The sequence below is a fragment of the Chlorocebus sabaeus genome, chromosome X (assembly GCF_047675955.1).
Source record: "Chlorocebus sabaeus isolate Y175 chromosome X, mChlSab1.0.hap1, whole genome shotgun sequence".
NCBI lineage: Eukaryota > Metazoa > Chordata > Mammalia > Primates > Cercopithecidae > Chlorocebus > Chlorocebus sabaeus.
Genome location: NC_132933.1, coordinates 45,630,907 through 45,646,450, shown reverse-complemented (window position 1 = coordinate 45,646,450; position 15,544 = coordinate 45,630,907). Strand labels below are relative to the sequence as shown.

The following is a 15,544-nucleotide window of genomic DNA, read 5'->3' as shown; positions in this document are numbered from 1 at the left end:
GAAAACTGAGACCAGGAGAGGGAAAACAGAGTGCCTGAAATCACACAGCTCAATAGTGGCACACTGTGCTTGATTTGTATGGCCGTTCTTGCTTGAAAAGCCCCCTTCCAGGCGTGACCAGATCCAGCAAGATCTGAGAGTGCTTGGGCCCAGGGTCACACAATGTCCCTGGGGAAAAGTAGAAGGAGCTGAGAGGCCCGGAACCACCCACATCCTCTCACATCCCACCCCGGGAAGCCCAATTTGGCCTTGCTGAGGGAGGTGACTATCAAGTATGTGTTGAGATAAAGTCATAGCCTCTCCAATTCTCAGTTCATGGCCTAGACAGTGGCGTCAAAGCCCAAATGGGCTGCAAAACGAGGTCAGTTAACTGTCCTCTCAATGGAAAAATCTTGTTAAATCAATAGCACTTAAAACGTCAACAGACCCAGAGACCTTTCCTTTGTTTGTTTTTTCCTCCTGGGCCGGTCTTTCTCACCCACCCTGCTGTGAAGGCACAGACAACACAGGAATCCAGCAAGGGAAGTTGCAAAGGCCAGACCACGGCTCCCAGGGCCCCTGGACCAATGGGGGACAAGGGGCATGCTGAGGTATAAATGACTTGTGAAGACCCTGGCCAAATCCCTCCTTATTCCCCCAGGCAATGTTATTCAGATTCAAGGCCCTCCCTAGCAACTGGCACCTGGTTGGAAATAACCAGGAGCTACTCAAAACTCCAGTAGAGATTCTGGAAGCTCATCCCTGCCCCAGCTTTGCCACACAGGGGTTTCACTAAGTAAGAGAACAACCAGAAAGCCAATTAGACACCACCATGGGGCCTTCCTGCATTGGGAAGTGTCTGAGGTTCTCAGACTGGAGTGGATGTTGGCTCTTTTCCCAGACATCCTCCCCACTACACACCATGGGTGTATTCTACCTTCCCTCCACGCACAAAGAGGGTGGCTGCCTCCATGCTGTTTTTTTTTTTTTTTTTTTTTCCAAACAGGCTTCTTCCTGCTCCCAAACTGATCCTACTGCAGAGCCTGTACTTTCTCCCATTAAATGAAGTCCTTCATATGAGAGTATTGTGAGTTGATTCCAACCAGGATTCATTTGACAAAAATTTATTGAGCCCCTACTTTGTGTCAGACACTGGTAGCTTCTCTCAACAGTGTTTTGTGCTATCAAAGACCATTGCATCCCATGAGTTCCCATTGGGAAAACAGGGCCAGATCAATGGCAGATTTGTTGCTACCAGGCAGAGAAAGCTCAGCAGAGATGTGAATTTAGGTCCTGGGAGTAAGTGTGTGCCATGGTGTGGGCCCCTGGACACTGGGATATTGATGTATGGATGCCTGGGGTGGTGAGCTGGGAGATGCCCTTTCCATATGAACTCCTAAGACCAGGGACAAACACTACACCCCAGAGAAGTTGTCCTGGCTGGCTGCAAGGGGCAGAAGTGAGGACAATTCCAGGGCTTTCCATAGCTAAGAAACAACTGTGTCCTCTGGTCTTGGTCCTAGCAGCAGGGATCACTGCCTGTTGGCCTCCCAAGCAAGTCAAGGGACAGGCATTTTGGGAGACGCAGCCCCCTCTTTTTTGATATGTCCCCTGGGCACGTGAGTTTGGTTCCGTTGCTGGTCAAGACGCATCTAAGGCATTTAAAGGCAATTAGGTAGCTCTTCAGCAGAAAGGTTTCCTGGTTAAACACCCCATCCCTACCTCTTGAATGCATGAACAAGATTTTGCAGCTCATCCTCTCCTAGGCAAGGTCTTGGCCCTGTGCCTGCTCCCCCAACCCTGCCCTCTGGGTGATCTTGCTCAAGGACGCCAAGGGAGTTGGTGGCAGAGGCTGGGAGCACAGCCCAGGTTTCCTGGATCCTGGCCTGGCACTCTTGCCACCAGACCCTGTTGCCGCTCCCTCTCCTCTCTTGCCCTTTGTGCCCAGTCTGCACCCTCTGGAGGCGCATGCCCCACATCCCACTAGTTTTCATGGGCGAGATGTTTCTATTCAACACCAGTTGGCAGTTCAGCCATATGGGGCACAGGGAGTCTGGCCTTCTGCTACCCATGGGGCCAGGCCTGGGTGAAGGGAGGGGGAGAGTAGGCTACCCAGCAGAGCTGGGTCCTTAAGGCAGTAATTTCTACCAGGGGCTGTAAGTGTGGCCCATGAGCTTGGCTTCCCAGAGCTAGGGCCAGGTCACTGTGGGGTCCCCCCACCCCCAGCCTTGTTGCCATGACACATGGTCCTACAAGTGCTGAGTGGCATTGTCAGAGCCGGATGCAAACAGCACGCAGCAGGGGCTAGCTGTGAGCCAGTTGGCCAGCTGACATTTCAGGGTCCAAAGAGCTTGTGTGTACTGGACAAGCTGTTTATTGTGGTCTTGGCACTGCCCGGCCCTTCAGACAGCAACAAATGCTCCCAAACTGGGAAAGGAGAGGAAATAAGGAATCAGTCGTAGCCAAAGAAGACCTGGACTCTCTTCCCTTACACCATTTGCTCCCTGCAGCTGACATGCTGCTGGTGCCAACCATCGGAAGTGCCCTTGCGAGGGAACTGGAGGGGCAAGCCCCACAAACCTCCATTCGTGAAGACCTACATCACAAATTGCGGGAATGCCCACGTCAGCATTCTCCTGACTGCTCAGCGCTCAGAAGCTGCTGCTGAGGGAAGGTGGAGCAATGGGTATATGGACTAAGAATGAGGAATCTTGATGTCACGAGGTTAACTGATACTTCAATGCTGCAGGCTCCACACACACACACACACACACGCACACACAGCCGTGTACACACACACACATGCACCCTTTCAGGGAAATGGTCATAAATGGGCTGTGATAAAAATAGTCCTTTCCAGTCCTGGCCTGGTCCTTCCAGATATACTCAAGGTTGACCTCACACACGCTGGGGAAAATGTGGCAAGGGCGTGTGTGTTGGAGCATAGGTGAGGTGCACAGGTGAGAAAAAGAAGACCCCACATGAGGGAAGCAAGGAAGCCAGAGTCTGGAGAAGTTGTGGGGAAGGTGGAGCTTCCCAGAAGACACTTATTTAGTCCCATGCCCAAGGGCCAGTCTAGTCTGTCCCATGGCCTGAGGGGAAGCTCTACCTGGGGGGGACGGAATCAGGGATAATGGGTTGAGCTCTGCCTCAGGCTCTTGACTTCTGCACCTCATTCCACCCAGGTTTGTAATTGCCAGGGCTGGACATACATAATTACTGAAGTGTCTTCTTAGTGTCCTGCTAGGGGTCTTTGATCTGTCTATGGTTGATCACATAGTCAGTCCTATCAGCCCATTAGTGTGTGATCGACATGCTTGATCATCACATATACACTGGGCAATGGGAATGAACACTAGCAGCTAACAGTCATTAAGCACCTGCTTTTTGCCAAATGTGGCTCAAAGCACTTCATATACAGTGTATATGTTATCTCAATCAACTTTCTCAACTCAGGAGGTCAATATTGTTTGTATCACTTCCAGTTTGCCGAGGGGAAATCTGAGGCTCAGAGAGGCAAAGTAACTTACCCAAAGTCATACCGGATAGAGAAAGTGGCTGACTAGGGATTCAAATTGATGTCTGGCTGCCTCCAAAGCCTGAGCTCATTACACTTCAGGGCCACTTATGACTAAGCATATGAGCATTCCCATTTGTAGAAGAAACCTCGGGGAAGGAAAGAACAGTAAGAGAGATCCAGCCGGGCGTGGTGGCTCACGCCTGTAATCCCAGCACTTTGGGAGGCCGAGGCGGGCAGATCGCGAGGTCAAGAGGTCGAGACCATCCTGGCCAACATGGTGAAACCCAGCTCTACTAACAATACAAAAATTAGCTAGGCCTGGTGGCGCACGTCTGTAGTCCCAGCTGCTTGGGAGGCTGAGGCAGGAGAATCGCTTGAACCCAGGAGGTGGAGGTTGAAGTGAGCCGAGATTGTGCCACTGCACTCCAGCTTGGCAACAGAGCAAGACACAGTCAAAAAAAAAAAAAAAAAAAAAAAACCGAGAGAGAGAGAGAGAAGATCCGAGAGCTTGGCTGAGGTTGAAGAACCATGATGGGGAAACAGTGGGTGGGTGTACCACAGAGGAAGGATGGGAAGCAGAGTGCCCAGCAGATGCCAGAAGCTAAGCATTTTGTAAGTTTGTGGCCTTGCCCCTCTTGGTAACCCCCATAGCAACCAAAACTGGTGTCTGCCATTTCACTGGTACTCATTCAGTCAAACTCTGCTAAAGAATGAATAAGCTCAACATGGCAACCTTGGGAAATACACACAGAGCAAGTTACTGCCTCCCACTTGGTAAGACCCAAGCTTTAAAGTGAGTTTCCCCAGAGTCCGGGTCACCAGACATTACTTAAGCCCCAAGCACATGACAGGCATTGGGAGTAGAGAGATGAACATCACAAGGATCCTGCCCTTGAGGTGTGGCCAGGTTGGCAGGGGAGATGTTAGGTTTGCCTAAGTCACTTCCAGGGGTCTACTGAGGTATGGGCTATAGTTAGGGAAGAGAATGAAGCCCCTAGACCTCCTCAGGGATGGGGCTGTTGCCTTCAGCTCCCAGAACTCAGCACTGCCACTCACAGAACTGGGCAGCCCCAGTGGCATCTTTCTCCATGGGATTGCTTCTACAAACGCAGCTTGGAGCTGCCTTTTGGGGCTATGCTGGCCACTTTAGCTGGCAAATTGGGAGCTTGAAATGAGTGAGGACTGGGAGAAGGGGTGAACCCACTGTAGATCCCCCTTTCCCATTCTTTCTTAGTGTCTGGCAGTGAAGCCCCCTCAACCACGCCCCAGCAAGCAGAGAACAACTTTCCTCAGAGCTCTCCCCCACTCCCACATTGTCTCCTCCCACTCTGGGAAGCCCAATGCTTAGAGAAATGAATCCAAGTAATTAACTAATTAATGAATATGGATGACAAAGTTGCTGAGGTTGCTGGAAAACACCCTGTTGCCGCCAACACACACAGCCCAGCCAGACACCCGCCTCCCACAATGGACGAAAGGAGGCTAAGGAGAAACTACTGGACTGTATCTCCTTAAGGGTCTAGCTGCAGCAGAAGTGCCCACGACCCAGCAGACCCTTGCTCAGTGCCTGGAGACCAGCTCATGGGTAACACATCCCCTTGCAAGAACGGCCTCCTCCAATCCAGCTGGGGCAGCAATCTGCTCAGTTGCTCAGCATCAAGGGTATTCTCTGTGGTCCAAGGAAGTCTGTCTGTAGGGCTAGCCCAGTGCAAAGTGCAAGGCTGCAAGAGATGGATGGATGGAGATAGGAAAAGGGGAGAGAAAAGGAGAAGGAGAGACTGAGAGGCACACACAGCTGGCAAGAGCCCATCTCCAGCTGTTGGGAGGGCTGTTTCCTTTGATAAAGCACTTGGCAGTACTCCCAGTTCTGTAGTTTCTGGCCTGCGAAAGCACACCCGGAGCACGAGCCTGCCTGTGGGAGGACTTCAGCCTTGCTTTGTTTTCTTTCTTTCCTCTTTTTAAGCTTTAGAAAAGGCCCCTCCCCTCCCAAGGAACCTTGTCCCTCCCCCAGCACCTGGGCAAAGTGAAGTTGCACCAGCAGGTGATGTGGGCTGGGCTTCCGGGTGCCTTCACAGAAAGTCAGTGCCACAGAACCATGTCAAAGGGCCTGGGACGGGTGTACAGTTAAGTCTCAGCATATACTTTCAGGCACATGTATGTAAGGGAGTGTGTGTATGTGTGTGCATGCGCACGTGCGTGTGTGGTGTGTAGGAAAGGGGAAGGGAGTGGGGGGGAGGGAGGGAGGGGGAGAAAGAGAGAGAGAGAGGGAGAGAGACTGAGTTGTGTGTGTCTGAGAGGCTCTGCTTGTTTGTTGTGGCTTATGCTGCCTTCTGTGTGGCACATCACCACTGTTCTCCCTGCCGAGGCTCCTTTCAGCTCACTAATGCTTCCCTGGAAGGCCCGGGAAATAGAGGGAGTCCCCATGTCACATGATCATGCAGAACAACAAGACTTATCTCTGCCCCCTGGTCTTCTGGCTTTGTGGAAGCCCGTCTCTCCCCCTTCCCCCTCCTTCATAAAAGGAGCAAGGGGACATGAAGGCACCCAAGGTCCCTAGGAGGGACCAGAGCCTGCAATGTGGCAAGTCTGCCTGCCCGCTCCCTGCATTTACAGTCCAATGACCCAACGCCCCCAGACTCCAGACAGTTTAACCAGCCCCCGCAGGGCCTCCCTGCGAGTTTCCCAGATTCCTGAGGGGAACCTGATCCCGCCCTGGGATCAGCATAGGCTCTTCACATCATCCCCCAGAGATCTCTGCTCCTCAGGAGCCCTGAGAGCAGCGCCTGTTCCCACAGGCAGCCAGCCCCACAGCACCTGTGGTTGGGAGGTGACCTCCCAGAGTCAGTGGTGAGGCCGCCCAGGGAGAGGGCCCTGTGGCCGGGCAGGAAACATGAGCAGAAGCGACAGAACTTCCCCTTGCCAGCCCAGGCTGCCAGGATAACCCTGGACACTGCCCCGTCTGACCCGCTGCCCCACCATGCCCGTCCAAGGCTGGAGCCAGAGCGGCCCTTGGCCCTGAGCGATGGGAGAAGCCAGTTCAAAAGAAGCAAACACGGCACAGCGACAAACACAGCCTGGGAACTTTGCACCAGCTTCCACACTGGAAGGCCTCAAATGTCCCTTGTTCCAAACAACCCCCCATACCCCCCAATAAAAGTATTTACCTCATGAAGAAAGGGAGGGCGCTAGACTCACAGAACAGACAGCAGAGCCAGAAGGGCGATCATCTAGTCTGACCCTTTCATCTTACATATGGGGAAACTGAGGCCCACAGTGAGGAAGAGACTTTTGCTGGCTAGCAGAAAAACTGGCAGTAGAAGTCAAGGCACTTCCCCAAACACTTCCAGGTCCTAGCCATGGTTGAAAGAAGATATACCAACCTGAGGCCCAAGCAGGTATTTCGGGCCCCAGACGCAGTAATCCTGGCTCCAGAGTTGGACTTGTGAGCTGAGCATGGCCAGGACGCTTGTGTGGTGCAGGGAGCACTCTAGACCCCTTTACTTGTCAATAGACATGCCTGTTGACACTGCTGGACCAGGTGGGCATCACATGTGGGGCTCGATGTCAAGCCTGAGCTGAATTGAAGACCTTTGCTCTTTCCTGCCCTCATTCTTTCTAGAGTGCTCTTCCTACCCAGGGCTCAATCTCTGGAAGGGAGGGGAAGCATGGCCCTAGTTTTTCCACTGGTTGTGGGTGAGGGGGGAATCAACAGGGGAACAAACCCATGTCTGTAGCCTTTACCACTCCTTTGGGATTCAGATCCCACCTTGCTCCTTCCCAGTCTAGATGTAATAATACTCCAGTTGAGGCCCAAGTGTGTAGCCTGAAATGAGCACAAGAGAAGTGGGTGGATGGGAGTGCCCACCAGCTTTGAGAAGGTGATAAGCCATGGGAAACTTTCTTAACATTTAAGCCTGCTCCATGGCCAGACTGTAGGTAGATGGCAAGGTTCACTAGGCTGACCCAGGTATGCCCAGGCCAAAATTAAATCAATCGGGTCAATTGATTTAATATATGCTCAAGCCATGGGCCAGGGCTGAAGCTGAAGCCACTGATACTGCTGCCCTGCCCTCTCTGACATGGCCAACCTTCCAATACTGCCAGCCACTAACCCTTCACTATAGCCAGTGTGGAAATAGCACACTATGTTCTGAGATAGGGTGACCTGGATATCTGGGAGAAAATCCATTAAAATGAAGAGCTCAGGCTGGGCGTGGTGACTCACACCTGTAATACCAGAATTTTGGGAGGTTTAGGCGGGCGGATCGCTTGAGCCCAGGAGGCAGAGGTTGCAGTGAGCTGAGACCATGCCACTGCACTCCAGCCTGGGTGATAGAGTGAGACTCCGTTTCAAAAAAAAAAAAAAAAAGAAAATTTTTTAAAAAGCCCAGCATCAAAGAAAACCGTGCCTACTACTTTCCATACTTACACACATGTTATGAAACCTATTCTAACCACCTGTATTCTTGTTCTTGCTGATGACTGTGATATACATGCAACATTTAGAACAAGGTCTTCTTTGGCCTTCCACACATGAAATTCTGCACCAAGATTCCAGACAGTTGCAACTGCCACCTAATTCCTCCTAATGCCCATCATTTTATAGGATATTTTGGTTTGTGCTATTTTGCTCCTGTGGATATATTCCTTTATAATTGTTCTTGAGTGATTTTTTCCATGTGTATCCCATCTCTCTAACTTGACCCAAAGCTTCCGAAGGGTAGGAAGCAGGCTTTTGGTGTTTTGTTTTTACTCCCCTCCTCCCTTCTCCTGTGGCACCAAGTACAGTTGTGTGGGCAAGAATATGGTCTCAATGGTGCTTTTTCAACTCAGTAACAACAATTGGGGAGACCAGTATAATTTCTGAATTCATCTGCAAAGTGCATCCAGTGATGACAGAAATCTGCAGCTGGATGTATCTGTTGCAGCAAAGAAAGAGCTATTCTTGAAGGGAGGGACACCCAAAGCCAGCATGTCAGTTGACTTAACCACCCCCTCCCTGTCCCATCTTGATGAAATAACAAATAAGTAGTTGGGACAAAGGTGGGGTGCCTCACACTAAGCAGCCATTAAGCCTATGAGCTAGACATTCCATTCCATCCCAGCATCCTCTCTTCTGTTTCATCCATCTCTTTGGCAACAGGATTTTAGGCTGATTTCTAGGTTCCTTTCCAGAAGTGGCAGTCTCCCTGAATCTGGCCACGTGACTACATCAGATCCTAAGAGAGTTACTGATAGGAAATCATTTGATACTAGATATCATGTTTGTTCATTAATGTGTATTAACATATACCTTGTTTATGGGTTTACCTATGAGAAAATACAAGGAGGCTGGTTTTGATGGTGGACACACATTTATGGATGGGAGCCATGAATAATTAGGAATATTTTACCTAAAATACCCCTCAAATCAGAACTGTCTCTAGTTTGTACTTCTCTTCTGCTTTGCAAGTAGCTTTACAGACTGAGTAGCTTGAAATTTTAAATTTCTAACATGAAGAATACAAAAGTAGCCTGCAACCTATATTATAGCTAAAGACTGAGAATTTAGCTAATATCTTGAAAGAGAGAACCACTTACTATTAACCAAGTCATTAATTAGGGTCATGTTTGCACTTCAATTGTCAGCTCCAAACATCTGTTTGCTTAAACCAAGGTCACTTTAGTTTATTACAGTTATAGCCACTGGTGAGATAATCTGCTTAGATTTCACAAGTATGTGTGAATTGCCTACCTCAGCCCTTATTTTCACAGAATAAGAGTTCTCTTGAAGGCACAGGGTTAGACTAAAGATAATAAATGATTTTCCTTCTCAATAGAACTAAAAACAAGGCTTTAATTAATTCACCAAAATTCTAGGATTGAATATCTATATTACATTTCTTGACAATGTTAATCTGTCCAAGGGTGACCCACAGGATTCCCATTGATCCAAGAACAATCTTTAGGCAGACATTTCATTGGCTTGGAGATTGTTTCCCAATCATTGAGCCCTGCAATTCTCACTGGCGGAGTCACCCCCACTTTGTTGGAAGAGACTGCAGGTGGCCTGGGAGAGGGGGCACCTCTCTCTGTATCTTATGAAAAAGAGAAAGGAGGGACACATGGTACAAAATATCTCCCTAAGAAGGAGGAAGCAGAGGCAAAGAACTAAGGAGGTCTGGGAGTGCAGAAAAGGGAAGAGGGGCCAGGACGGTTCTCCCAGGCAGGTCCAAGACTTGAGGACAGTCCAGACATATACACTCTCTCTAGACAGACAGACAAGACAGACACACACACACAGACATACACACACACTCATGCATGCATACACAGGCAGGCACACATACCTCCTTCGCTTCCTTGGTCATCCTGACTCTCAAGGAGTACTACTTCCATACACAGGATTTGACTCAGATGGAGTCACATACACAAGAACACCAACCCTCCCAGATGCTATACTTCCAGCTGTCCCTTCACAAATACTGGTAGGCCCCCATAAGTATATTTACCATACATTTTTCCATACCTTTTTGCATACAGCATAACAGATGTTTTTTTACGTACACCCTCATCACTCCTCAAGTCCCTTCCACCCACTCAAGTCCTGACATATGTACAGAGTTACACATACACACATTCATGTGTGTCCTCCTTCCCAACAAAGGCAAAAGGAGTCTGCGCTCAATACGTTCTTTGTTCTTTCTTCTTTGGTGGATTACATTTGGAGGAGTGACTGGACAGCTAGGTGAACTGGATAAATACTTTTTCTAATGGTTCTTAGCATGATGGAAAAGTCCATCAAGGACATTTGAAATCCCTCACAGAGTTCACTCCCTTGGCCTATAGACAAGACACCAGTGGTAACCTTTAGTGACTGCCAAAAGCTTCTAAGATTCTCTTAGTCCTGCTATGCTAGCTGACCTTTGCAAGGAATCTTGGGTATTCCAAACTAAGAACATTTAGTATAAGAAACAAAACCAAAACAAAATCTTTCCCTGATAGTTAAGAACAATATGAAAATATCTGTCCAAATTAGCAGGCCTGGCCTGCGGCAAGACGGTAAAGAAAGAAAAGTTGATGTGAAAGCCCACTCTGCTGTGTGTCCTCTTGCAGCTTGCTCACTCCCCCTTATCACACACGCCCTGGGACCGCATCTTGTCCCCTGCCAGGCTTACTCTGTTCTGGCCATAGAGGCCTAGAGCTGGGAAAAGGACTTTTGGATTTGACTAGAAGGAAGTCATGGGGAAGCTCAGAAAGAGAAGTGGGCCTGTCAGATTTAAGTAGAATGTAGTGTGACATCTAAGTGGTGGGCACTGTGATCTACGCAGTGCAGTCTGCACAGAAAACCTAGCGACCAGTGAGTTTTTACCCAGTCCCACCAGCCTGCCCATTAAAAAGTTCAAATGTGGCTCGGCTGAAAAGCAATCAGATCTGTTATTGACACTGTTTCATTCTGAATAGCACAGAGGACTAAAGGCTTTCTTTACTTAGTTCATTAGTTAGCTAACAAGCATTTTTCAAGCACCTACTGTGCATGGAGCACTGTCCCAGACACTCGACTGTTGCCATTGCTGCTCTGCTATTGAATTTCTAAATACAGGCTGTTGCCAGACATCCAATTTTCTGAGTGCTTGCTCTGACAGGGAACAATGACTAATGAACCAAACATCAGGGAGGGCCCTCTGATCTCCAGCACAGAACATGCCCATAACAGCAGATTCTAATTTGTTCAGCAAGCAGCTGCCAATTCTTCTGGGATCTTAATTACCTGGAGCAGTTTATGTGGGTGAATCCCCTTGGGAGAGAAACCCTGAACCCTGTCTTTCTCACACCCTATCATACCCCAGGCCCTATAAGTGGCTTTAACTCCCAGCCACTGCATATGGGTCCAAGGTCCAAGCCACAGCAGTTCACCAGACAGGCATTCCAGGCACTGCCCACAGCCTTCTTCACACCCCTGCACACACACCCCTGCACACACCCCTTCACACACATGCACACACATGGAGGGATCAGTATGTAAATAGTGGAAAACTCAATGGACTGCAAGTTAGGAGACAGGGGTTTCAATCCAACTCTGCTTCTCCTTCTCTGTGTGACCTTGGGCAAGACTTTTTCTATCTCTGGGCTTCTATTTCCACTTCTGGAAAATGAGGGGCTGGACTAGATAATCTCTATGAGCCTTTCCAATTCTAGTACTTGAAATTCTGCTCCTCAGAATGAAATGAGACTCAAGGGAGCTGTGACAAGATCAGATTTGTGGAGTGGGGATGAGATAAGGTAAGGCCAGTGGTCAGCTCGGAAGCCCTGGAAGCCACCGTCATGGAGAAGGAAAAATCGCTGCCTCCTTGGGTCAGCCCTTCCCAAAGTTCCATACTGCTTCTGAAATGATTCACAAATAAGGCTGGTGGATCTGGGGCACAGTGGGATCTTCCTCCCTTCTGCCTCATCTCCCTCCCCTTTCATTCCTTTTACAACCCTTGTTCCAACTCTTGTTCCCTTTAACTAGCCCATCAGCTCACACCAACTAGTTCTTTTTAGCAAACTCTTCAGAAAGGCCAGCAATTAAATGGTCTCAAGAGTCTCCCGAGTCTGTAAAATGTAAATAATAGCCCCTGCCCTGGCGGCCTTCACAGGCTTTCCAGAGGATCAAATAAGATAAAGTCTGTGAAAGTGCTTTAGAAATTGTCAAGTGCTATGCAAATGCGAGGGATTATTATTAATGATGGGTGAGGAGGCAGCCACATGATGTGAGAAGTAGAGTGCCAACCTGCCTGCTTTGCTTACCATCTTAACTGGGTAAAGGCATTGGCATTGCCAGCCTATAGCTAGCCTGTAGTAGGGACGGTTATTTGCTTAGCATCCTCCCCCACTGGACTCTGTCTGCTAGCAGAGGGCAAAGCCAGAGGGAAGAGGAAAAAAGGACAGGACAGGTTAGGTGCGGTGGCTCACGCCTGTGATCCCAGCACTTTGGGAGGCTGAGGTGGGTGAATCACCTGAGCTCAGGAGTTCAAGACCAGCCTGGCCAACATGGTGAAACCCTGTCTCTACTAAACACACACACACACACACACACACACACACTAGCCAGGCGTAGTGGTAGGCACCTGTAATCCCAGCTACTCAGGAGGCTGAGGCAGGAGATTGCTTCAACCTGGGAGGCAGATGTTGCAGTGAGCTGAGATCGTACCATTGCACTCCAGCCTGGACGACAGAGCGAGAGTTCGTCTCAAAAAAAGAAAAGAAAAGGACAGGAGGATAGGAGGCGGTTCATTCTGATATGGAGAGAGAAAGGCCTAGAGTAGTGATCTTATTTTTTCTTTTAGAAACAGGGTCTTGCCAAGTTGCTCAAGCTGATCTTGAACTTCTGGCCTCAAGCGACCCTCCAACTTTGGCCTTCCAAAGCACTGGGATTATAGGCATGAGTCACATGCTTGGCAGATTTAAAATAGAATCTCACATAGAAAATCCAATTTATAAAACAGACAAAAGCAGAGCTACTCAGGGTGAAGTTGGGGTGATGGGCATGGGGTCCCACTGGCTGGATCCTCCACTTGTCCTTGTGATCACTCCAGTGGCACACAGTGTAATTGGGAGTGTTGAGCAGGAGCCCTTGCTTAACACCTGGTGCTCCCAGGCATCTCCAGGGGGCAGCCACAGCCTCGACACTGGAGGACTTGGGGTGCAGGGCACAGTGAAGAAGGGGAAGAATGCTATAGAAAGGCAGACAGAGTTATGCAGCTTCATCGAGTGTCCCCACAACAGGCCTACATTCTCCGGTTACCCTAGAATGGGGTTGCAGCTTTAGCTATCAGTACTGGAAAGCCTATTAAAAATGTGGATCCAAGAGGGATATGGTGGCATGCGCCTGTAGTCCCAGTTACTTGGGAGGCTAGGCAGGAGGACTGCTTGAGCCCAGGAGTTCGATGCTATTTTATGCTATGACTGCACCTGTGAATAGCCACTGTACTCCAGCCTGGGCAACATAGCAACATAATAACAAAAATGTGGATTCAGAAACGGGTTAAACAAAGCTGTGGGCCAAGTGGACATGAGCAATACTCTTGCTTTCTCGCTTAGGTTTTTTTTTTTTTTTTTTTTTTTTTTTTTGGTGGTGTGGCGGAATGGGGAGCAGTTGCTCCCTAGGGTGAGTCTGCTGAAGCAGCATCTTCCACCTGTGGTCCCACCAAGAATAAGCATCCCTGGCATGGTGAGAAGGCAGAGGCCAAAAGGAATTGGCCAGACATCTTCAGGTGGGCTCAGTGGCCAGGCAGGTAGAAACCTGACACCAGCTCAGAAGCTGAGCAGAGGAGAAATGCTGGAAGTGGCGGGCAAGACGGCAAAGCGAGGACTGCAAGCAAAACTGCAGACCCAGCATCACGGGCAAGGGGCATTGGGCCTGACCAGGATTAGAACCCAGAAACAGGAGACAGAACAAAGAGAGAGAGCTGGGGAGTTGGGAGGGGGGGCGGCTGAGAACAGTTCCCTCATGAAGCACTTGCCCCATTTTCCCATCCTCCCCACCCAAGCAGGCTCAGCAACAGGGCACATCTGACTAGGCAGAAACTGATCAGATACTGCAGGTAGGTACTCATTGGAGGCTCCAAGCTGGATAGGGGTATGTGTGCCCAAGACTTTCACATAGGCAGGAGATGGGTGGTAGCTGACTCCCTGAGGCAGATGGCACAGTGTCAGGGATTTTGTTAAAGTCATGGAAACTGGGAGGACAGAATCATAATTCTAAGGTCACCTTAGAGTAAATTATGCTGGCATTCTAGAAACATCTGCTGCTGGTATTTCTATATTATTAAAGCCGTTTACAAAAGCCCAGCATCTTTCCCTAGGAGATTCTTATTCCACATGTGTCTTCCCCTGATTCCTTTTCCACATGTGATGGCCTAGAGCTACTTCTCAAATTACCCTGAGGTAGCTGCTCCAGAGACATGTTTGCTGTGCCAAGGCTGAGCAGGAAATGGGTAACCCAGAGTAGAGGATCAGCAGCAAAAGCCATTTATGCTCAAAGGAAACAAGAGCATTTGGAATTCCGGTGTGCTTGGGTGGAGGGGAAGAGGTCGTTATGTTGACCCAGACAGTCTTTGTCCCTGTTCTTCTGGAAAGGAGCAATGGGACCATCTTGGAAAATGTGTTGGATGAGAGAATCACTTGGCGAGGGGTTACTTCCCCTGCGTAAGCTGTGTGAGTACAGACACCGGGAAGGAGGTGGGGAGAGAGGCTCCTGAGGGGCCTAGAGGGGAACAGAACTCAAGGAGGAAAGAAGAGCAAATGAGCCAAAAATAGCTTTTCAACAGACCATTCGGAAGGACTGTAACTCTTATTCTGTAAGTGGTTAGAGTTCCTCCCTTTAACCGAGAATGGTTTTGCTATTACAAGTAATTGCCTCATGCTTGTGTTCTCAGATATTTAAAAAGTCAACTGAGTCAGGTACGCACAAGGGAGGATTTCCAGTTTCTTCCCTACATCTTCCATAAGTGCCTGACTGGTCAGGGGAGGGACCAGAGGCCTAGGTAGAATTCAGCTATTGCTCTGCAGGCTAAACTGGGGACTTCACCTAGACAGGATTTCCTCAGTTCCCTCTACTTAAGTTAACCACATTTTCAGGGATGGCCTTACACATAGATGGACAGGGTGGCTGCCTGCATGGTATGATTTGAGGGGATAAAGATCAAAGGCACCATGCCCCAAAAGTTCAACTCTACTTGCCCTGGACTGAGCCTGAAATCCTCACTTTGCTTACTCCTTTTGAAGGCCCAGGTTTAAATAAAATTGCACCTTGGGAAGGGGAGCACATTCAGCTATTACAAGCTGTTTACACCTCAGCTGGATTCATCATATCACATTAGCATTAGCAGAAAGTAAGACCTCAAGGCCATGGTTAAGAGGCAGGAGATCAGGAAAGTTTTGGAACATGAGCTGTCATCCTATAGTTGAGAGTCCTAAGCAGCGGCGGGGGGTAGCATGAAGAGCTTGTGCTAGAAGGGAGAAGGAGTGAGACAAGGGATTATCAAAAACAAAGCCTATACTGTTCACCATCTGTTTTCTGAG

General features: G+C 49.2%; 1 protein-coding gene across 2 annotated transcripts in view; it reads right to left on the bottom strand.

The window, feature by feature from the left end:
• Window positions 1-15,544, bottom strand: part of TSC22D3 (TSC22 domain family member 3) — a 63,413-nt gene that overhangs the window by 23,333 nt on the left and 24,536 nt on the right. The gene's annotated exons all lie outside the window — the stretch shown is intronic.